This window comes from Macrobrachium rosenbergii, chromosome 13, assembly GCF_040412425.1.
Source record: "Macrobrachium rosenbergii isolate ZJJX-2024 chromosome 13, ASM4041242v1, whole genome shotgun sequence".
Lineage (NCBI taxonomy): Eukaryota > Metazoa > Arthropoda > Malacostraca > Decapoda > Palaemonidae > Macrobrachium > Macrobrachium rosenbergii.
Window position 1 is genome coordinate 5,615,020 of NC_089753.1, and position 25,417 is coordinate 5,640,436.

General features: G+C 35.9%; 1 protein-coding gene across 8 annotated transcripts in view; it reads right to left on the reverse strand.

Annotated features, from left to right (window-relative positions):
* Nucleotides 1-25,417, reverse strand: part of LOC136844865 (TOG array regulator of axonemal microtubules protein 1) — a 697,822-nt gene that overhangs the window by 608,700 nt on the left and 63,705 nt on the right. The window contains exon 1 of one of the 8 annotated variants that reach the window (XM_067114109.1): nucleotides 10,662-11,260. The exons of the other annotated variants lie outside the window; for them this stretch is intronic. The gene's annotated coding sequence lies outside the window, so the exon portion shown is untranslated. Of the gene's footprint in view, nucleotides 1-10,661; nucleotides 11,261-25,417 lie in introns of those variants that run through there. 8 annotated transcript variants of the gene reach the window in all.

A 25,417-nucleotide genomic window follows, 5' to 3' on the forward strand; every position in this document is an offset into this window, starting at 1 on the left:
ATTCATCAGCGTTAAAGAGTAATTTACCTGATCATAATTTGACGTCAGCTCCTTAAGCCTTCAGCATTCCCTTTTAAAGATTAGTCTGTGCTTTGGCTTAACAAGAGATCATGTTCCTTTCGCTATACATTGCAAAAACTGTGTGTGTACCACTGTAGAACCATCTGCCTCCACTGTACCCCTACATCCATCAATCAAGCTATTCCTGAAGTGTTATTCATCATATTTCATTCCCTATTGAGTGGCACTCATAATCTTTTAAATTGTATAATTTAGCTTGAAAGGTGCCAAGAGCCCAGTCTATACAGCTCTTTGTAACTGATTTTTCTGAGTAATGTAAATACATTTAAATTTAGACCCGGAATTCCTCTCCTGAGTCCTTCCATTACTTGCAATATGATTCTACTTACATTCATTCTTGTACGTAAGTGTTGGTCACCAGTCAGATGTCACTGCCAAGGTATGAATGTATAGATCAACCAATATTATATATATATATATATATATATATATATATATATATATATATATATATATATATATATATATATGTATGTATGTATGTATAGATATATATATTTGCAGATGTACCTAGGCATACTGACCTGACAAAACATGAGATAAGGGTAAGAGAAGATGAAAAACCTTTTAAACAGAGAGCATCTCACCTATTACCTTTCTACACACGTTTAAAAAAAAAGAGGTTGAGTATTTATTACAGCATGGATTAACCAAACCCAGTTCAAGTACTTACAGTTCTCCATGTGTGTTGGTGAAGAAACCAGATGGCTCATTTAGAATGTGTACTGATTATCGGAAATTGAATTCCATCAGCGTGGCTGATAATTATCCCTTGCCTCTTATTGATCAGTTACCTGATAATATTGGGCAAACCAAGTCTGTTTCAAATATAGATCTGTCGAAAGGGTATTATTAAATTCCCTTGGATGATAATGCTAAATTACTGTAGGCTTTATTACTCCTTTTGGGCTGTATCAGTACACTGTTTTGACGTTTGGGCTGATGAATGCGCCTGTAACATTCCAACGAGTAATGGATCGCCTGTTAAGATCCATAGAAGGATTGGGCACATACCTTGACGACATAGTAATTTACTCTACAACATGGGAAGAATATCTGATGATTCTAAGGAAAGTTTTCAAGAAACTACTGGAAGCAGGACTAACAATCAATCTAGAAAAAAGTGAATTTGGAAAGGCAACTGTTCAGCATCTGGGGTTCAAAGTTGGAAAAGGCATTCTCACTCCTGTTGATGCTAATGTAGAAGGTATCCATTAGGCTACCACCCCTACTACCAGGAAACAATTACATAAGTTTTTGGGCATGGCTGGATTCTATCACCGATTCTGTCCGAATTTCTTAAGCTTAGTAGCCTCCCTGACTGATTTGAATAGGCCAAACACAAAATTTGTTTGGACTCCAGAATGTTAGGAGTCATTTGAGAAGGTAAAGGCCATTTTAACGTCAAGACCAATACTTCAAGCTCCAGACTTCAATAAGAAATTTGTGATACAAGTTGATGCCTCCGACTGTGGAATCAGAGCCATCCTACTTCAACAGTGCTATTTTACATCCTGCTTGTTTTATGTCTACAAAACTGGAAAAGCATCAGAGAGTGTATCCAACAATAGAAAAAGAAACATCAGCACTATAACAACATTGAAAAAGTTTGAAGTGTATGTGAACAGGCCCAGAAATGAAGAAATTTTAGTTTTGTCTGATCTTAATGCGATCACTTTTATAAACAAGATGAAAGCTCATAATCAAAGATTAACAAAGTGGTCTTTATGTTTACAGCCTTACAACGGAAAAGTAAAACACATTTCAAGGAAAAACAATGTAGTTAATGATTACTTATTCCGTTGTGAATTGTTGGATCCAAATCTGAGACAATCTTTTGGGGGAAGGAATCTTAAGAATTTTTTTTTCATGTATAAAATGTGTTACTGTATTTTTTCAGAATGATATTGCAAATTGCTTTTTCTGATTGTATATTTTTCTGCATACAAGAGAAGCAAACAAGTGATTTTTGTACTATGTGACTGGGCAATCTTGGGGCCATTTGTTATGGACACGTATGGATCTGCTTGATTTTGTTCGAGTTTTATCACGTACGTAGTTCATGGGTAGGATTTTCTTGTTGGAATGGGAAAGACTGTGCCATCTGTAGCCATACAAAGGGGAGATGCCATGTGCTGGATTGCATACATTGATTTCTGGTCACATTCCGGTTGGGCTGGAAGCTTTTGTTTCATACGAGTCTAGAATGTTCAGCAGAGAATTATACTGGCGAGTACCGAGTAAGATATTCATTCAGCCTATGAACCATCATGCGTGTCAGTCATTATAAGTAATTCCTCTCTCTCTCTCAAATCCTGATGGTGAAATGTAAAGAGCTGGTCACTCTTTATTATTAACTTTTACTATGAAGTTTAACAACAGCATTATATTAGTTTATATTGTGTGTAACGGCCAGCTGCAGCATTTTGGAGGTATTGTATAAGGTAATTACAATTTAAACCATGGTTTATTTTGATTTTTGGGTGTGTTGTTTAGATTGATTTAATTTTTGTGAGTGTGGCTTAGATCAATCTATCTTTTGTGAGGATTTTGTGAATTTGTAATTGATAAACTGGTCAGATAAAAGTGAAAAGTTTTGATAACTTTGTTCACTCTGATATATACATTTTTTATATTTTGTGTAATTGTGTGTTCTTAGTGTTGATCAAACTTTTTGTTTGTTGAATTTAATTTTCTTTCAAATCTTTATTTTTTGCTTTGATGATTTAATTTTTGTTTCATAACTTAATTCAAGAATTAATTAAGATTGTTTCCAAAAAATAGCAATTTTGTTTCCAAAATAGTAGTTTAATTTCAAAGTAATTGTGAATTTTGATTTACTAAGAATACATGTTTGTATTTAAAATGTTTACAGTAGTGGTTAATTTACTGACCACCAGTGGTAGGATTAATTGTTGTAAATGAATCAGAGATAGTTTTGTTCCTTCAGTTTTTTTGTTGAAGTGACTCAAATCGAGGAGAAAGTTTTACAGTTTTATGTTTAAATACTGACACCTCACACTGAAAAGTTTTTAAAGGATCACTGATTACCTATAGAGTGTTCAGTCATGTTTTTGTTTCGTGAGTTTGGGTATCTGGCTGCAAGTGAGGTAAGTTTTGAACTCTATATTTAGTAAATATATATATATATATATATATATATATATATATATATATATATATATATATATATATATATATTAATATATATATATATATATATATACATATATAATTATATATACAGTAAATATAGATATCATATATATGCATATATATTTATAAATATATCACATAACCTAATGGTCACTTTTACCTGATACATATGTAATTGTAATAACCCTAATGCTCTCTTAACTTCTCAAATTTTTACACTTTTTGGTAATGTGACCTGGTTCTGATACTCAAGATGAGGGTTCAAGTCGATTTACAGACGTTAGAATTTCTTCAAATTCTTGTATTTGGATTCCATGTTTTGTAGTGACAAGCATATCCAAGAACTGTGAAGAATTCGAAAGCTAAGAGGGCATTATGGCTATTACAATTTTATATACATAAATATATATATATATACAGTATATATTTATACACAAAATCATATATATATATATATATATATATATATATATATATATATATATATATATATATATATATATATATATATATATATATATATTTTCATTGTTTTTCATATAGAGTGGCCTGAGATGAATGGTGGTGGTTTAAACTGGACACACTTATAACGTGTAGATGATGCTGTTCTAATCAGTAAAACACTGCAAGATTTACAAAACTTAATTGATAAAATGCATGATATATCTAGAGAATTAGACTTGAAATAAATCTACAAAAAACAGAAGTACTGAGGAGGGACAACAATGATAACCAGCAGGTCCTCTTGAGTTGGAATTTAGTGAGACTACCAACGGCAAATCAAGCAATGAACATTTTGAACATGATTTGGAAAACAGATTGAAACTGCATACGAAAGTATGACCATACTGTACACAAGTCTAGTACGATCTGTATTGTTATATGGACATGAACCATGAAAACTGTAAGATTTTGTCGATGTGAAAATAAAGCTTTGAAAAAAATACTAAAGTCAAACATCTGGATAGCTTTAGAAATTGTATCATATAGGATAATTTGGAAGTTCTATAGGCAGAAGAGATAATGATGAAATGGAGATGGTGGTGGTTTGGACATGTCCTTTGCACAAACCCTTGGAGGACAGTACGTGATAGTGTCAGCTCGGCTTTTGATAGAAGGGAGGCTTGAGATGAGTGGAGATTTGTAGACGACAAAGAGCCGTTAATACATGAGCGGCAATATTTCACAGAGGCCCTTTGCATCACGCGGTGTTGTTTTATATGTAGCTATATATGTATGTGTATATATATATGTATGTATATATATACATACTGTATATATACTTACACATGCCTGCATATACAAAAGCATCACTTGACGTAAGGGCCTCTGTGAAACTTCACCGCTAATGTCTTAACGGCTCTTTGTCTTCTACGAATCTCGACTCATCTCTTTTGTCACATACACAATGGCATCTTTTATATTCACAAACAATAAGCCACAAATTTTGTTTCATATCCATTTCACCATACCTCGGAAATAAGTCACCCAAGTGGAGTTGTAAGTGATGAGTGCTTCGTCATCCTAATGGTGCCAAAACGCTTATCACTTAAAAATTCCCCTTGAGTGTAAGTTATTCCCGAGGACAAGTAAAGTGAACTGGATATTAAACAAAATTTGTGTGTGTATATATTTGTGCCCACACACACACATTTCTTCCTAGATTCGGCAATTAGATGATGAATATCAAAAGCCTGCTGTTTATTTCTCTAAGAAATCATTTCCTCTTTCGTAGGTAAAAATAATTTTCTAACTAAACTTTTCTGGATCTCAAACGAGTGTAAACGGACTGCATCAAATCTTGTCAAATACGCAACACATTAGAAAAAATCGCGTGGGGGAGAGAGAGAGAGAGAGGAGAGAGAGAGAGAGAGAGAGAGAGAGAGAGAGAGAGAGAGGTTAACTTTTTTTGTTCATATGACGGAGAGGAACAAAAATACAGAAATGTTACGTTTTATCTGCCAGTTTTCTTTCGTTTATTGAGAGAATGTCCGCAAAGACAAACGATAATTCAGTTCCTTTCATGAGAGAGAGAGAGAGAGAGAGAGAGAGAGAGAGAGAGAGAGAGAGAGAAATGTGTGTTAAGAGAACACGGATATCGACTGTCTGGAATGAGGGTAGTGAAAAATTCAGGTGACATTTGTGGGCACCGGCGGTGGCATTTAAAGGTCGAATAACTTCCCTTAACGCGATGCACAGACTCCGTGGACGGCCAGTGCCCCGGGCGCCACCCCACCCCGAGTACTAACAATACCTTCCCTGGAACGAGGGATATAAAGCAGGGTCAACAGAGTCATCCACAACTTTTGAAAAGGCAGACGAGAGCCAACGGGGCGGCAGTTGCAGAATGCTAATTACTTTCATCCGATACGTTTGCTAATTTTGTAAGAAGCAATGCAAAAAGGCCTCCGACTTGCTTAGCAAATCGACTTCAGCATTAATACAAAAGCGGCTTTCAGTATCAACATGCTGGGTGATGATCCTCATCATCATCATCATCATCATCATCATCAGGATGCGGAGGCAGAGGAATCTAAGCCGCCATGATTAATCTTGATGATGTTGATTTGATACATGAAATTTAAGTCGTCACGCCAAGCATCTGGGCGCTTTCGCTCAAGACAATGAAATGAGGGAGTTGGAGTGGTTGGACAGCAAGACAATGAGATCCAGAAAATAAAGATAATGTATTGATGGCCGAAACAATAAAATCCGCTAAGCATACTAAGCCAAACCGTCACACAAATGGATGAATAAATTTTTTTTTAATTCAAAAATGCAAGACTACCATGAACTGAGGATTAAGTAAAATTTCACAATTTAGTAAACATGGTACTGGTATCAAAATAAACTTGCTTTCCAGTAAAAAATTAATTACGCATCTTGAAGTTTTAAGAAAGTAGCAGATCCCTTTAGAGTTGATGTCACCTAATAACTTGTGATGGTTATCCTCTGACGGGTATTGACATATGGGTTGTTTTGCCTTACCCCATCAGGTTGGTCCTCTCAAATAATGTCCAATATTGACATAATGGTTATTTTGCCTTACCACAACAGATTGGAATAGAACAGAATAGAGTACAAAATTTAGGCCAAAGGCCAAGCGCTGGGAACTATGAGGTCATTCAGCGGTGAAACGGAAATTGACAGTGAGAAGGTCTGAAACAATTGTTAGGAGAGGGTGGAAAGTAAAATGCAAGAGAGAATATAAATGGAGGTGCAGTAAAAGGAATGAAAGGGGTTGCAGCTAGGTGCCATATGGGCGCTGCAAGGAACCTTAAGTAATGATTACAGTGCACCGCATGAGGAGCACAACAGATTTGTTACGTTTGGAGTAAAAAAAAAAAAAAAAAAAAAAGCACACACTAATCTTGTTTTCTTGCTTGTTGTGTGATGTTTCATATCCTGCACACCGTTTATTTTATGTCTTGTATGATTGCCACATTTTTTCTTACTTTATGTCTGTCTTGCGTTATGTTGATTAAGGTGCCTCGTTAAGTTTAAAGCATGTCCATCTGATTTGTTTTTCTCCTTCCACAGTTTTGGAGTCATTATTGAGTAACTGGCGTCATAACACCATTGGTCGTTGACAACATATTTTTCCAGGATCAAACAATAGCTAGTTCTGCATTACTTACTGATAGACAGAATGACTTAATTTGTCTACAAAGACTGAAAGGTCATATTTCTTCCTAAACTTCCAACTCCCCGAGTGGCTCACTTAATCACCAGTCATCACATTTCGATCCAATGAGCCAGTGCCACGAGAACAGGAGGTCGAGAATCAGGGAGGAAACAAGATTCTCTAAATATGCAATGGATCAAATGTTATTCTCCTAAAGTCATCAAAAAGGAACTTTAAACACAAAAGGACGAATCTAATCGTCTTGAACCCAGTTGAGCCACAGTTTCGTGCGAGCTGAAAGATAACTGGAGTCCATGATACATAATCAGTCAACAGCAAAAGGACCCGGCTGTCAATAACCGGTTCATTCATATAACCGTTTTTGGTAGTTCCGTGTGCCAGATAAAATACTGCAGCCATAAAGTCACGTACGCTCATTTTTTAGCTTTAGCTTAATGCACAACCCGGAAGACAGCGATAATGAGGCTTCGTCACGGTAAGTCAATATACTTAAGACATGTCCTATAGTGAGTCATACAGGATTTTCCTCTTCGCGGACTACTTGTCAAGTCTTGAGGAAAACTCCCACCAAAATACAAAAGGGGATACCTTACACCAAACATCCAAACAATCAGGGAACAAGTCTATAAACGCCTGCAGTACCACAGGGTTATCAATGAATCCAAATAAAGCCACATATCGACGTATGAACGCCAAACGCAAAGGAAAACACACACATAAGTGGAAACAAAACCAAAAATAAACGTACAATGAACCGGGCATTCTTCCTATAACAGTTCGGGATATTATCCAGAATTAGGGACGACCCTTGATGACAGCGAATATTCTATTTATGCATAGTCAAAAATATATATAAGTGTATATATATATATATATATATATATATATATATATATATATATATATATATATATATATACATATACACATACATATACATATACATGTATATAGGTTGAGATGGGTTGATTTCCATTTTAAGTACAGATCCTGAATTGGATATGACTACGTAAAGTAGTCAAAAACTCCGGTTCCATATCAGTTATCGCATACGATTATCTTTGAGGTCAGGTTATTCGCAAGATCAAATAACTTCTAAAGTAATGGGCCATGTATATCTTAATATTTGGAAGCAAAAATACGCCTAGAGTAAATCTGACAAACTATTAAAAATATGTATGCCTGTATGTGGTCTTCACGAAAATATATGGAATGGAATATAAAATTTAGGCCAAAGACCAAGCACTGGGACCTATGAGGTCATTCAGCGCAGACAGGAAAATTGAGAGTAAAAATTTTTGAAAAGTGTAAGGAAAACCTCAAAAGCAGCTCAGAGTATGGACGGAGGTACAGTGAAAGGAATGAAAGACGTTGCAGCCAGGGGCCGAAGGGGCGCTGCAAAGAACCTCAAGTAATGCCTACAGTGCATGTGTGAGGTGCACTGACGGCACTAACCCCCTACGGATTCACGTCAATATACAATTTTGATACCATTTTCAATCACGGAAATTATGAAGCTCTATGACTCACAATGCAGTCGCATTTAAAATCAGTCTCATATCTACTTCTTTATCACAATTTGTTATACCCACCATCACGCTCTGCTTGCACTTCATAATGAAGCGTTCATGATCCATGAATTCTTGAGGGGTCCTAATGCAGTTCCAGCCTCAAAGGCACTTTTCACCTTAAGTGTTAATGGATTTTATTATTATTAATTTCACTTCTTTTTATTATTTGATATATATATATATATATATATATATATATATATATATATATATATATATATATATATATATACACCATCTTATTTCTATTCAACATTCAATTTTGATCCTTTCATTTTCTTTTTTCATTCCTTTGCCTACACAGTTATCTCATTCCGAGAGAGGTTGCACGGCAAGCACATAGCAACTTAACTTCGTCCATAAGAATGAATGCATATCACGAATAACTACTCTAACAACAATAACCAGAATCAAAACATAAAACTAATCAATAATCCTCTTAAATGTGTACCCAGGGTTGTGTGTTTAACTCGATAACCTGTTCCACTAAATTTTTCTTCACTAAATAGGACACCTGAGTGCTCCCAGAATGGTTTAATAGCTATACATATTTCCCCTACAAGATTTGCCAACCCAGTGGCCAAAATGTCAAGGGACACAAATGCATCTCGTCCACCTGCACCTCTATTATTCCGCTAGATGGAAGGTAGGCTCTCACCTTATCTTCACCTACGTACTGAGACTGAGATCATTTTCTTTCCTTTTTTTTTTTGCAAAGTAGTAATAACAGACTGATTAGATTATCGAAGGACCTAATGCCTTTGTCCAAACAGTCCATCATCGTGAAATCCTTCCAACGCCAAAAATCCACAACAGGAATCAAAATGGATTATGGAAGTCGGTATTGGATATAGGTCAGTGGTATTCAGACACAGAAACCCAAATTGGGACCAACAAGTCAAAATTAAACAGAGGAAAGCCAAATTAAGCCAAGTAAATTCCAATTATTAGAATGGACGGGTATACTGTACAGTGATCAGGTCAAAAGCCCAAGGACCTGTGGCTGAGAGAGGAATTCAGAATCGAAATCAGATGAACGGTGTGAAATGTTTTTAAACTTAATTATATTAATATGTCAATATACAAGTTGAATGATGGATTAATGATAATACATAAATAGGATGCAAACTGGATTGAGGTTTAGTTTTATAATTAAAAAAAACTGTCTTTAAAAAGTGAAGCCGCAATATCACCTCCATCTCCCAAAGGATTGACCATCAATGTATCTGTGCCTATACTGTAGTTACAATATCTTGCGCAGTGTACGTGAACGTGGCCTACTGATCGTATCATACCCCAGTAAGACTATTTAGATGCCCTACTTCCCTATCTAATTAAATATACTGTACAAGTAGATTAATGTCCAACCCAGGATCTGTTAACACCGCCTCTGTCCAGCGCTTGTTAGTTCCCTTACAATAGTAAGGGAACTGAAAGGGCTGGAAAATTCTCTTCATACTTTTGTGTTTCTTGTTATTGACCATAAGAGGGAGGATCCCTCTTTCATGGCACATCCTTAAAATATGCAACTTTGTGGGGTCAATTTGTATCATCATACTAATCACTTTTAGAAAGTGGTTCAGTTATTGACACTTAGGGTTTCCATTTCCACGGATCCCTATGGGCAAAGGCCCAACAGAAAAGGGTGTACTTGCTGAGACTGAAGAGCCAGCCTTTAGAATGAGGGATGCAAGGGATTGAACCCACTGGGAGAGGACAAAAGCGTTTTACAACCTGAAAATATGACAAATATATTATCAGTGGATTTTTTGCAAGCTTCACAGCTTGGACTACAGCTACGAGTTCTGTAGTAAATAAATTTATAGCTGTAGTTTGGTGAGTATAAGCTGTTTTCATACCAAACAAACTAATATTTATTTTATTTTGAGCCATCATTACACATTTTCTTGTAATTGGAATATGCGGTGTGATCATGTTCTAGGGACTATTCCCTAATTGCACTTTCTGAATGGTTTTTTTTATAATGGAGTTAAAGTAGCAAGAAGATTCAGGATAAAAACCTTGGTGGAATGGTCAGCTCAAACACACACTACATACACTAAATACAATCAAAACAATTTCCCTTCTTTTATCCCATTAACAATTTATAACAAAAAAGCACAATCCTGCAACATGCGTTCTTTTTCTGATCATTATAAAAATCAACGATTTTCTCCTCTTCACTTTCCTACCTGAAAGAAACTTACATTCAGCGACGAATGACAAGCAGCGTGGCATGGACCGAGCACAACAGGTCCATGGGTCTTAAATCACGCTTTTCACTGCATTTGCGATAAAGGATGACCTAATTCACCGCCTTGGAGGTCGATAGCTTATTTCACGTTAATCCAGGGGGCTCGAACAATCCAGTCCTGACGCGACGTAATCTTCAAGATTATGACCCAGTATTACGGGGTGTTGATGACAAAGTTGTAGCACAGATAACTGTTCAATGTGACAGAGTTCTACAGAAAAATGCCATTCAGTGTCATGGGACAGTTTTGACTATAATTGTCATTTAATGTTAAAAGGCGATAGCTCTTGCTACAGTACTATTCGGCATTATACTACAAAAGTCAGGTACAATGAGCGTTAGATTACTATTCACTGTTATGACACAGTTCTGATACAAACTGCTATTCAGGAATACGACACAAGGTTCTGGCACAAGTTATTATTCAGTTGTAACGCAAAGTTTAGATATATATCATTCACACCAAGTATCCTTAACCACACGGAAACAGTAACTATTCAAACTTAATATCCGTATAATTAAACAAGAATCACAGCACTCGAAAACAAATCACTGAAAATATTAATTAAATTTCAAGATCTCAGTACCGTATCTAAAAATATGCAAACATTTAACAACTTCATTAACACGAGAGGCATATAAATCACGTGGGTATTTTTCACTTACCAAAATCTGGAAAGTTTGGTCGTTTTTTTAATCACAAGCCCCTCGCCCTCTACGAGAAGATGGCTTTAGAGAGAGACCAAGACAGCAGTCACTGCTACATTAATGCCCCAGGTTTAAGCATAGATTATCCGTAATAAAAAAAACAAGTAATTCAATATATAAAACGATGTGTGAGAACAGTATCAAGCAATGTTACGTGCGAGACCTCCGGGTTGCTACTGACTGGCTGACCCGCGTGAGGAGAGAGAGAGAGAGAGAGAGAGAGAGAGAGAGAGAGAGAGAGAGAGAGAGAGAGAGATGGGGATGTGGAACACACGTTTCCTCAGTGACCGATTCATCATCGATCAAAGGTAAACCAGCACCTACCTCGCCCCTCCCCAAGAGAGATCCACCCCTCCCCATCTCGTTTCCTCCTTGACCTTCCATGCTCCAATATAACGTGTGAAGAGATTTGTGGAATGATAATGGTAACGACTACGCTAACGAAAAAATCATAAAAATAACTCCAAGTAGGCTTCTACTTTACAGAAAAATTAAAATATTGCGGAAGTTAATGCAGCAGTTACTTGAGAATTACTCTCAAACACGCAGTTACCATGAATAATAGACACAATAATTAACCCGCTGAAGACTTGGCGTTCACCAAGAAACGCGGGGTCGCAGACAAGATACATCGAGCAAACTGACCTCTATCCATTATATTGTACATGCGTCAACAATTCGCTCTATTTCCATATACAGGAGAAGATAGGGAAACTACGAACACAAGCAAGGGTCACGTATTAGATTAAGCTGGCCTTATGCAAATATAGACTATTGCTCTTGAAGCAGCCGTTAAAAATGTACTGAAGGAAGCACTAAAGAAATGAATAACAATCTCTCATAAATTAATGGTATGAGCTGCATCTCTTCTGTTCATTATGATCGTTCAAAAGGAAGCACTCACACGGAGCAAGCCTTAAAGACCAAAAACTGCCTTTGTAGTGTTCACATAATCCAATGAAAATATGATGAATGGAAAAACAGAGTTTAGATAGGAGACGGGTGAGAAACTTATTAAAAGAGGAAAGAAAAAAAAAGAACCAACAAACAAACATATACCAAGATACTCAGGACAAAATTGAAAAACAAAGGAGACTCATTTCAAGTAGCATTGCTTCCTCAATTGAACTGGAAAGCATTAACTTAACGAAAACATAACCACAGATAACCGTTGGAAGTCCTCCAATGGAAACTAGCAATTCATGTGCCTACCGGCCCCGGACCAACTCCTCCCTATGAATATTCTGACTGATTAAATGTTGAAGACGCCACCATTATAGGTCTTGCAGAGGTAAATATCTCCTATAACATTCTCACGACCAGCTGTGTTCGCGAAACAAGAATGCACCCGATGGTAGCTATGTTTCGTATGAAGGCCATGGTAGGAGTCCCATCACTAACCTCGATGTAATTTGAAAGGACTTCGGTGGTGAAGTGTTTGTCAAATAAAACTTTTTCTCTTAGCTCAAAAATTACCACCATCGCCTTCAACGAAAAGAACCTCTGTGAAATTCCAGTCATGTTTTGCCTTTGCTTTATCTTCCACAAATCTCCACATATCTTGAGCTTCACTTCTCATAGTTCCCATCCAATTAGGAATGGGTCTTTCGCCTGTTCTGGCACCCAAGAGCTCAGGTGACACTATCACGTACTTCCTCAGGGGTTGTGCAGAGGACATGTCCAAAGCCAATTCTATCTCCCTTTCATCATTACCCCACCTGCAAATGGATCTTCCATAGATTGACTGACTGACTGATTGATTATGAAATTGAGGCCTTGGAGACCAAGCGCCGGAACCCATCAGGATTATTCAGCGCTGTAATGAAGGTGAAATATATAAATTAATGATATGATTGATAATGAAGAGGTGAATGATGTCGGTAAAATTCAGTGTTAAAATGTGAACGTAAAAAATGAAGAATGATATTTGATAAAACCAACAAAAAAATAAATATATATTAAAGTTTTATATTTAAAACATATATTTAGTATATAAAATAAATGACTAAAATCTTCATTTAAATATACTAAGATCATATCTCACTAAAATAACCAGATTCTTTCAGATAACCCATAAGGTTATCTACCTCAACGTCATCATTTAAAATTTCTAAGAGTCTTCCCGGTTAGTAAGTACTTTGCCCTAAGGCGATTACATTTAGGACAGCGCACAAGCATGTGCTCAACGGATAGCTGACCACCACTGGCTCCCTCTAAAATATAGCTGGGTGATGCAGGTATGGCCAATCCTAAGCCGTGTTAGGATGACCTCAAATCTGTTACGATTAAAACCCGAACTCCAAAAATCAATACTTTAATGTTTCTGTCCATAGAGTCCCTTATGATATCGTGTCTGAATCTGTCCCGCAATCTGATCCATGTTGTTCCTAAAGCTTTGTTCTCAATTTGACAAAATCTTTTAGATAAAGTTTCACCGTCATGAAATCATCCGTGTCTGTAAAGCAATACAGATCGTACTAGACTCATATATAATTTTACTTTAGCATGCAGAGTCAATCTATTTCATTTCCAAATCTTACTTCAGTTTGCCTATTGTTTGATTTGCGGTCTCTAAAATTTCGTAAATTCCAACTTAGGAAACGTACTCGATAACAATTCCACAATATCTGAAAAATTCAACCCCCTTAACCATTCTCCATCTAATGTTATTTTACCCCATTGTGCATACTGTCCTGATTACTTCTGTTCTTCCTAGATTTCTTTTGAGTCCCATGTCTCTAGATATGTGATATATTCTATATTCTATCAGAAAGCTTTGAAAACCTTGTGATTTTTTGCTTATTAAAACAGCATCATTTGCATATTCTAAGTCTGTCAAGTTTCACCAATTTTCTCACTATGAAATCTATGCGTAAGGAAAACAGCAAAGGCGAAATGACATTTCCCTGTAGCGGTAAACTAATTGCTACAAATTTACTTGATACGGCCCAGTTAACATTAACTTTGTAACTACTTCATGCATGGATCATTTCAATTAACCTTACATATTTCACACGAATGCCATAGTCATGCAGGAGTTTCCTTAATGTTGGTCTGTGGACGTTGACAAATGCCTTCTCGGAATCAACAAAAGCAATCAGTTAAGGATTTCTAAATTCCATACACTGCTGTACAATATGTCTTAACAAAAACATTTGATATGTGGAACTTTTGTCATTTCTGAAACAAGCGTGTTCGTCTCTACACTTTTCATCAATTTCTCCCGCTTCCTGAGAATAATCAGACGAGTATTTTCATCACAACTGACGTAAGTGCAATGCCGCTAGAGTTACCGCATGCAGTCAGGATACATTTTCCACATTATGCACAATTTTAGTTAGTATGAGAGGTGTTACCGAAGTTTCTGCTAAAATCATCTCTGCAGTGATTCCTCCTCAACACCTGTTGTTTTCCTTCATTTAAATTTCATTACTCAATCCATTTCACAAACCGTGAATTCATTCACAAGTAGGCTATAATCGGGTCTTTTCAGCCTCTGGTATATCAAAGTATCTACCTATCTCTCATTCGTGACCTCACAAAATGTGTTTCTCCCAACATGGTCTTTCTCTGATGTTATTACTGAACCATTTTTTTTTTTTTTTTTTGCCCGGTATTTCCCTCTTGTTTCACCAATTTATATTCCTTTTAACAATTCTGTGGACTACCATACCACTATTGCCATTCCCTGAATACATGGCTTTGTCAGCATTATCAGCCTGTTTAACTATTCTCTCTTTATCTCATCTTGATCTTCAACTTCACTATCTAGACCTGAGTATTCAGCACATTCTACTTTGTGTTCATCTCCGTCATGAAATTTGTCGGCATGTAACTTTTGCTGTAGTCCATCCTTTTTCAGTTTCCCCCACCTCACCTGATATATAAGGTTTCTGCCTTTCAGCAGACTGACAGTTCAGTCTTGAAATTAAGCCAGTCCTCATTGACTGTCTGTTCGCAAGGTGACCACTCCTTTGCCTTTTTTTCCCCAAGATCTGTGCTTTTTATTCCCAGTCTTGGGATCTTGGATTTTTATGATAAAAATGTCCCTGATCTTGGGAATGTTTGAGGATCTCTGGTTTTATTGATACTCTTTCGTAAGAAGATACATAACCTACTCATAACAAAGCTAGTTACTCCAAGCTAAGTACTTTCGAAATTGAAGTTTGTTTTCGTTCAAGCACGGTACATGTTTGCCTGCATGCAGGGTGAATCACAGCTTTGCGTTCCAAAGCTGTTTTCGTTGTTTCTTGTACAGGTTCTTGTACATAACCTACTCATAAAAAAGCTAGTTATTCCAAGCTAAGCACTTTCGAAATTGAAGTTTGTTTTTGTTCAAGTACGGTACATGTTTGCCTGCATGCAGCTTTGCGTTCCAAAGTGTTTTCGTTGTTTCTTGTACAGGTACTTGAACAGCTGCATGAGCTGGGCCTTGGCTGACTCACTCCTCTCGACTGTTCAATTCTTCAAGGAATAGTGGTAAGCTGAGTACAGTGTACTTGCTGATAATGGAGAATGAGTGGTCTGAGTGACCAGGGACGAGTGCCTGTAGAAGCAGAATCTGGCCTAAAAAGAAAAAAATGGTCCCAACTGGCTTCTAACACAGAATGGCTGAGATATCCTGGACTTAAGGGCTGGGTGAAGCCGGATCCAAATGATAAGCATACGGCCCTTTTGCACCATTTGTGACACTAAGTTAAAGAATTTTAACAAATCGTGTTTTATGCAACACCAAGATTCAGTTAAACACTAAAGAATTATTCAGCAAAAAAATTGTTAGCATCGTCATTCTGAAGACATTAAATTTACATCAAGTGGCAAAGGCAGAGATTGTATTGACATCATATACAGGTGAACACAATGTACCCTTTAGACAAGCAGATCATTTAGTTGAGGCTAAGAAGATTAAGTTCCCCACTTGTGAAACCGCACAGAAAATGAAAGAGAAAAGAACTAAAGCTTCCAAATGTTGCAAGATGGCTTGGCGTGGGAAGAAAAACGGTCAGTAGCAAACATATACAAGAACAGCTTTTTCACTGGTAACAGATGAGTGCACTGTTGTATCTGTATCTCAAGTACTAGCAGTGATGGTAAGATTTTATGATGAACAAAAGGGCAAAGTTACAGATGCACTGTTAGATGTGTTTGAAGAACCTAGGTGAAGTGGCAACAACTTTCTCACTTGAATTAAAACCAAGCAAACAAATAGACTCAGTGTATCCTCTGCATCAGATCGCCTTCTTGCTATCAATGGCAGCCCTCAAGATCATTCATCAGAGACGTCAAATTTGGGTAGTACCACCAGTGCTACAGAGAACAAAGAAAATGAACGTAAAAAAGGAGGAGAGGCAACACTGTCCAGATTTCGAGGGTGCCAGTGATAGTGAAAGACGATAAACCAACTCGAGTATTTATTCTGTGATATGTAAGCTAAGATTTATACTTGTATTATGAAATTATATATAATATATATATATATATATATATATATATATATATATATATATATATATATATATATATATATATATATATATATATATTGTTTAGATCTTTGGTGGTTCTACGGGCAGTACGGTAGTTACCTGTTTGTTTATTTGTCTAATCCTCTCCCCTCCCCTCTTATTTTCACAGGATTGTTGACGTCTGTGGTGGTGTGGCGCCAACTTTTAGTCAGGTTCAGGCAGCAGTAGCGAACAGGTTGTTCTCTTGGGGATGAGAACTTTTGAGTACCAGCAGCAGTTCGACTTTGAAGATGTTTCTTGGGCAGCCGGTGTTTGGGCCCAGGCTGGAGCAGCGCACCAACGAAGATGGTTGTTTGTTGGCCGCAGGTGGAGACCCTGTCGGCGGTTTTGGCTCGGGTGCAGTGGCCCCGTGTCCTTGGTATTTGGCGAGACGGCAGCAGGACGTCGTGATAATACGGCCTGTTGTTGTTAGTTGGTGGACTTCGCTGGAGATGGCTTTTTTTTTTTGTATCGACTGCTGCTGGTACTTCTTTTTTTGATATAAAGTAATATTGCTTTATTTTTGTGTTTCGTGGCCCGGACCTGGCTCATTTTGTTATGGCTTTCTTTTTGGTTAAGATTTTTATTAAGTTTAATATTAATAAATCTATTTTTATAACAATTTCCTGTATTTTTGTTATTCCTCCTTCTTTGTGTGTGCGAGCTGTCGATTAGCCAGAGCAGCCCCAATAGTTTTTCCATCTATAAAGATCCTGTGTGTTTTTTTTTTTTTTTTTTCGGGGCCGAGCCACTTGAAAAAAAAAATTGGTTTGGTTCTATGGGCAACATTGGCGACCTTATTGTGACAGGATTGGCTCTGCTCTGGTTGTCGGAGTTTTCACCGCATTGGAGGAGGAGGTTGGTTATTTTGCCCAAAAAAAAAAAAATTGTTGGCTCGCGCAGTGGCCGTGTTCCTTTTTTTTCTGTCGGGGGAAGGTGTTAGGATTTTTGGTGGTTCTATGGGAGGGGCTGGGTAGTTACCTGTTTGTTTATTTGGCTAATCCTCTCCCCTCCTCTTATTTTCACAGGATTGTTGACGTCTGTGGTGGCGTGGCGCCAACTTTTAGTCAGGTTCAGGGCAGCATATATATAACAGGTTGTTCTCTTGGGGATGAGAACTTTTGAGTACCAGCAGCAGTTCGACTTTGAAGACGTTTCTTGGGCAGCCGGTGTTTGGGCCCAGGCTGGAGCAGCGCACCAACGAAGATGGTTGTTTGTTGGCCGCAGGTGGAGACCCTGTCGGTGGTTTTGGCTCAGGTGCAGTGGCCCCGTGTCCTTGGTATTTTGGTGAGACGGCAGCAGGACGTCGTGATAATACGGCCTGTTGTCGTTAGTTGGTGGACTTCGCTGGAGATGGCTTTTTTTTTGTATCGACTGCTGCTGGTACTTCTTTTTTTATATAAAGTAATATTGCTTTATTTTTGTGTTTCGTGGCCCGGACCTGGCTCATTTTTTTTGGCTTTCTTTTTTGGTTAAGATTTTTATTAAGTTTAATATTAATAAATCTATTTTTATAACAATTTCCTGTATTTTTGTTATTCCTCCTCCTCCTTCTGTGTGTTTTGCGAGCTGTCGATTAGCCAGAGCAGCCCCAATAGTTTTTCCATCTATAAAGATCCTGTGTTTTTTTTTTTTTTTTTGGGTATGTATATGATATATACTATATATATATATATATATATATATATATATATATATATATATATATATATATATATATATATATATATATCATATATTATATATATATATATAAATATATATATATGTATATATATATGGTATATGTATATATATAAAAATAAGAAACGGGGTGTAGGTCTGACCGGTTTCGACTTTATTTCCAAGCCATTGATATGTAGGACTGATACAGAGTATGAGAAGTCACAAATATATATACTACAGGAACAGTACTGATATATGAACATACACAACCGTTAGAGACTACATATCCCCCTCAAGCCGGTGTCGAGGTAGGAGTGGCCTTCAATTACCACAGGTGAAAAATAAAACTCATTTGGCTAAAATCACAATATACTCTCAGGGGACAATGCTGATAAACAAACCATAGGTAGGAGTGTCAAAACGACCTCAAGATCCACACCTGACAGGGACAGGTGTCATGGAGGTGGAGTTTGGAAACTCATTACTACTGCTACCCTGTACTGTGTTTACAAATATGATAATCCTATTTTCATACATCTCTACTGCCTACCTTAAAATTTAAACAATTTACAAATTTCTTTTGATATTAAAGGATCAAGTTTATACATCCCTTGACTGATATTCATATTATGGTTGTAACTTTCTTTTATAAAGCTAGATTCAATGATATTCCTTTCCAGTGCATTATTAGAATGTACAATCCTTTTTGCCCCTTCCCAGTTGATAGCGTGATTGTTCTCACTAACATGTACAAATATACCACTGTTCCTTGTGCATATCTCACACTTTTCTTATGCTGTTCAATTCTTTTTTCCAGTGCTTTCCTGGTTTGGCCAATATAAAAGTTGTTACAAGACTTACACGGAATTTTATATACACACCCTTTAGTATTGTCAGGGGAGTTCTTGATAAGTACATTTTTCATTGTTTTATTGTTCTTAAATGCGACATTAACACCATAATTATTAAGAAGATGAGGGATATCTTTCATATTATTATAAGGCAGAACAAGCAAATTTTTTGTGTTGTAAGGTTCTTTTTGGTTTTGATACATTGTCTTTTTTGCCGCTTCAAATGCACTGTTTAATACGCTATCAGGATATTTCAATTTCTTGCCTGCATTCCTAATCTTGTCTATTTCATCATCAATATATTCAGGGCTACATACACGTAATGCTCTTAAAAACATAGATGAAAACACTGACTTTTTAACCTTATTGCTTTGTCCAGAATAGAAATGCACATAGGAAGAAATATTAGTGGGTTTTCTATACACACTACATTTAAACCCATTACTATTTCTTCGTATCAGGACATCCAAAAAAGGTAAGCACCCATCATTTTCCATTTCCATAGTGAATTTAATTGATGGTACTAATTGATTTAACTTGGCAAAAAGTTATTTACATCTTGGTTCCTGGCCATACACAAATTATGTCGTCAACATACCTAAACCATGTTACATTACGTGGGATTATGTTGTTTAACATTTTCTTTTCAAAAATTCCATATATAAGTTACTTAATACTGGTGATAGAGGGTTTCCCATTGCCATACCAAAATTTTGTGAGTAAAATTTACCATTAAATTCAAATTTACAATCTTGCACACACAATTTAATCAGTTCAATTAAAGTACTTTTTAGAAAATTGATATCCAGCTGTGTGTTCTCTAACAATTCAGATAAAAACGCCATCAGATCATCAATTGGCACCTTTGTGAATAGTGATACTACATCAAAACTTACAAGCCTGGATTCACTATTAATCTGTACACTATTTAGTTTATTTATCAGATCCACATTATTCGAGATATTAGCATTTGAGATGGTACCTACTAATGGGTTGTGGATATCCACTAAGTACTTCGCTAGCTTGTAAGATGCGGAACCAACTGAACTGATAATTGGCCTGGCAGAAAAGTTTGTTTTGAGAGTTTTTATTGTACCATACATGTATGGTAGCGATGGAGAGGTCACACACAACTTCTTTATAAGGCTTTCGTTACCTTTTAACAGGTTTTTCACTTTCTTATTGAAAACACTGTTCACATTGTCTAACGGGTTCTTATTTAATTCTTTATATGTGCTATCATCACCCAAAAGATTTTCCATTTTTTCCATATATTCACTTTTATTTAAAATTACAAGAGCGCCTGATTTATCTGCTTTTGTCATATGTATATTTTTATCTTTTTTCAGTTCATTGATAGCAACCATAAATCTTTTAGGGACGTTTGTGGTGTCTGATTTTTTCATACTTCCATAAATCACTCCCTTAACTATGGAATTTTTTTTAAAGAAAATATTAAACAACAAAATCCCACGTAATGTAACATGGTTTAGGTATGTTGACGACATAATTTGTGTATGGCCAAGATGTAAATAACTTTTTTGTCAAGTTAAATCATTCAGTACCATCAATTAAATTCACTATGGAAATGGAAAATGGTGGGTGCTTACCCTTTTTGGATGTCTTCATACGAAGAAATAGTAATGGGTGTATAGAAAACCTACTAAAATGTCTTCCTATGTGCATTTCTATTCCGGACAAAGCAATAAGGTTAAGAAATCAGTGTTTCGATCTATGTTTTTAAGAGCATTACGTGTATGAAGCCCTGGATATATTGATGATGAAATAGATAAGATTAGGAATACAGGCAAGATATTGAAATATCCTGACAGTATATTAAACAATGCATTAGAAGTGGCAAAACAGACTATGTATCAAAACCAAAAAGAACTTTACAACATAAAAAATTTGCTTGTACTGCCTTATAATATAAATATGAAAGATATCTCCCATCTTCTTAAGAATTTTGGTGTTAATGTCGCATTTAAGAACAATAAAACAATGAAACATGTTCTTATAAAGAACTCTCCCGACAGTACTAAAGGGTGTGTATATAAAATTCCAAGTAAGTCTTGTGACAATTTTTATATTGGCTAAACGGGTAAAGCACTGGAAAAGAGAATAGAACAGCATAAAAAATGTGTGAGATATGCACAGGGGAACAGTGGTATTTTTGTACATGTTAGTGAAAACAATCATGCTATCAACTGGGAAGGAGCAAAAAGGATTGGATATTCTAATAACGCACTGGAAAGGAATACCATTAAATCTAACTTTATAAAAGAAAGTTACAGCCATAATATGAATATCATTCAAGGGGTGTATAAACTTGATCTTTTAATATCAAAAGAAATTTGTAAATTGTTTAAATTTTAAGGTAGGTAGTAGAGATGTATGGAAATATGATTATCACATTTGTAAGTAGAGTACGGGGGCAGCAGTGCTAATGAGTTTTCCAACCCCTCTTCCCTGACACCTGCCAGGTGTGGATCTGTAGTCTCCTATGGTCGGTACGTTTATCAGTATTGTCCCCTGAGAGTATATTGTGATTTTTAGCCAAATGATTTTTGAATGCCACTCCTTCCTTGATACCCGCCTGTGGGTGGACCTGTAGTCCCAAACGGTTGTGTGTTCGTCAGTACTGTATTTGTGACCTCTAATACCATGTATCAGTCCTTCGTCAATGGCCTGAAATAAAGTCGAAACCCGTCAGGATCTACACCCCGTCTCTTATTTTTCACCTGTGGTAATGTGTGAAATATACATCACATATATATATATATATAAAGTGCGTGTGTATATGTTTGTATGTGTGCTTGTTGGAGCCTTAACACCCCAAATGATGCACACGCAGATATCAATGACATTGTTTTTTCCAAGCACTATGTAAAGTAAGTTTTATTACTAGGAAACTCATTTGGAACACCATTCTAAAGATGAGGGGTGCAATTTATGGTAATGTGCTAGGTAAAACCAAGAAAGAAGAGTCAACAGTCAAAATGAAGAGTATAAATATATATACACTTTGCTGTAATAGATATTCTCAAAATTCTCCAAAAAGAAAATTGTACAGATGTATCATATTTTCAACCACCAAATTTAGATGAACTGCAATTTATGTTAACCTTTAAACAGCACAATATGTAATTAATTTTTTACAGTATGGATACATAATATGAATAAACTAAATCAGTTTAATTTATTAACAGGTAACTCCTTTAATTTATATGGAACCAAAGCAATTTCTGGGAAAATTATTAACATGCATTAAAAACGAAGATTATGATTATATAAATCCAGATACGACAATACTACGAAATCATTTAAACGTGGAAGTCATTTCGAAAATACTAGAAGTATATTTTGAAATTTATAACCAAAAACACTTCTTCTTTCGGTGAAAACCCAATTTTGTAGCAGAAGCCACGTTAATGTTACAATTAAAGGTTTATTCAATCAACACCAGATAACTGGCAAAAGGAAAATCTTACATACTATTATGAGGCTAATTATACATTATATCAAGAAACTAAATCATGGTTGGCATAAAAGGGACGTAATATGTAAAACACGTTTAAAATTGCGTCGTTCTAGATATAATAAGAAATAATACAATTTTCATAATATTGACAAATATAAAAAAACGTTTTTATTCATCCATAGCAATGGAGAAAAAATCATAAATGATGCCACTAATGGAATCATTAATATTTACAAAGCTTTTGACTGAAGATGATCCAGAATAACAGATATCATCAAAATGATTTGCGAGCCACAGAGCAAGTTTCGGAAGAGGGTGAAGAAAGAAAATGGGGTTCGAGAATCTACATAAGGAAGAGAGGGGCAGAAACAAAAGGATAACTACTAAAGAAAGTCACACAAAAACAATACAGTAAGGACAAAGATGAAGAACAAAAACTCACAGAAATTATGATTGGACAATGAATGCAAAGACATCTGTAGTGCTCCCGGACAAGGCAAAGATGGGAGATCAATGGAACTATTTTTTAAAGGATAACAGGAACACCATTAAATGGGAAGTTATGTTATTGAGCTACAGCAAAACATTTTTGTTAAAATCAAACATTCAAGACACCTGGAGATTTTCGAACACTCCAGGAAGATGACAAGGTATATTGAATAAAACAGGGCAGGATACCAACAACAGGCCACCTGTTTGTGTATATAACACCCTCTGTATTAGGCATTGAATATCTGTCAATTTCTACTTTCTTTTTACGTATGTTGAAGAATGTGAATAAAAAACACACATATATATAGTTACTTTTCTACAGCCAATGTTTCTATTCTTTTTAAAAGCGGTTTTACAGATTTAAAACATTAAAATCTGGTTTGTAATCGATCGTGATGAACAATCCATGTTAAGTATCAGCACATTCATTTAAAAAAACTTTTAAACCATTGAGTCATTTTAATCTTCACTATTAATCAGATTTCTAAGTGTGACTGCCTAAAATGGACTTCATAAAACTAATGAAAACTAAAGATTAGAAATGGTTAAACTGCACTAAGCACAAACATAAATAACTGTAGACATTTAGTTCTGTAATTCATTGGGGAGCCTTGATTTTCAAAGGTACAACTATATGGACTACTTCCAGAAGTAATTTATTTCTTTATGGAACAATTCTAGACAACTGATGATGTTTTGATAGGACAATCATATTTTCAACTTTTTTACTAGTTAGTGACACAGAAAAAAAGTCTGTCACAATATCACCCTCTGCAGGAGATCAATGCTGAAAGAGAAACTGATGGAAGACATTAACATATCATACCTAACGAGTGTTATCAGGTTGTTAATGAATAAATCAAGCTTTTCACAAGATGACAACATGTTCGAAACCTCCATATGACATTTAATGACAGATTGTTGAAAAAAATCATTGAAAACCAGTAGATTAATGGAAAGCAGTGCCTGTGATAATCCCGGATTCAAGAAGACTTTCTCCACCGACGGGAGGCGTTCCATTCACAAACTTTTCTCTTGAAAAAGAAGAATCGTTCATCAAAATATGGTAAAAGAAGGCGACCGTCTGAGGGGTTTAAAACTCTTAGCCATTTTTAGCGTGGCTAGTTAAAGGGAACCGTTGTTTTATACCGGGTGATACAACATATGGATTCTTTTATAAGCTCCATTGCCAGCCGTCAAACTGTTACATGATTAGAACAACCATGGCTCATTCTGATAAGGCTGCATTGGTCATTTAAACTCCACCACATCAAACTTTTTCTTCAGAGCGTTTTACGCAGAGGACTAAACGCACTCCACACCATCTCGCCGGAATGGGGAATCTTGATATCTTCACTCTCACTCTCACTTTTTTTTCATTCTGCCTTAAAACTGAACGGGTATGATCATTTTTCCCATGATTATCATCAGGGTATTAAAACACCATAACATTACATGAGTATGACAAAAACAAAATTTCATAGTCCACATATATATGATATATATATATATATATATATATATATATTCCCATTTGATTCATATTATATATATAGTTTATATTATATTTATAAACCAATATATATATTATATTATATATTTTTATATTATATGGGGTCAATATATACTATGTATATCCAGATATATATACACAGTTCTTATAGTATATATAACTATATATACATTCATATATATATATCCAATTTTAAATTGTCAAGTTATTTCCAAAAGTGGAAACTCCTTTTTGTGCAAATCTGTGTACTCATGTGTATTTGATATTCTTATGCTGACCCAAAACTAAATTTAAACCTTTTTAAACAGAATCCAAGAATGTAAACAAAAGGGGAAATGTGATTGAGGGTGTGAGCGAGATAGAGAATCGAAGCCATTTGTGATCTTGGATCTAAATGGAGCAGGAATGCAGCGGTGGAGGAGTAAGATGAGGACGATGGGGGGGACGAGGGGACTAAGGATTAGGGGGAAGGAAAGGACCTCTTTAGTATTTGAC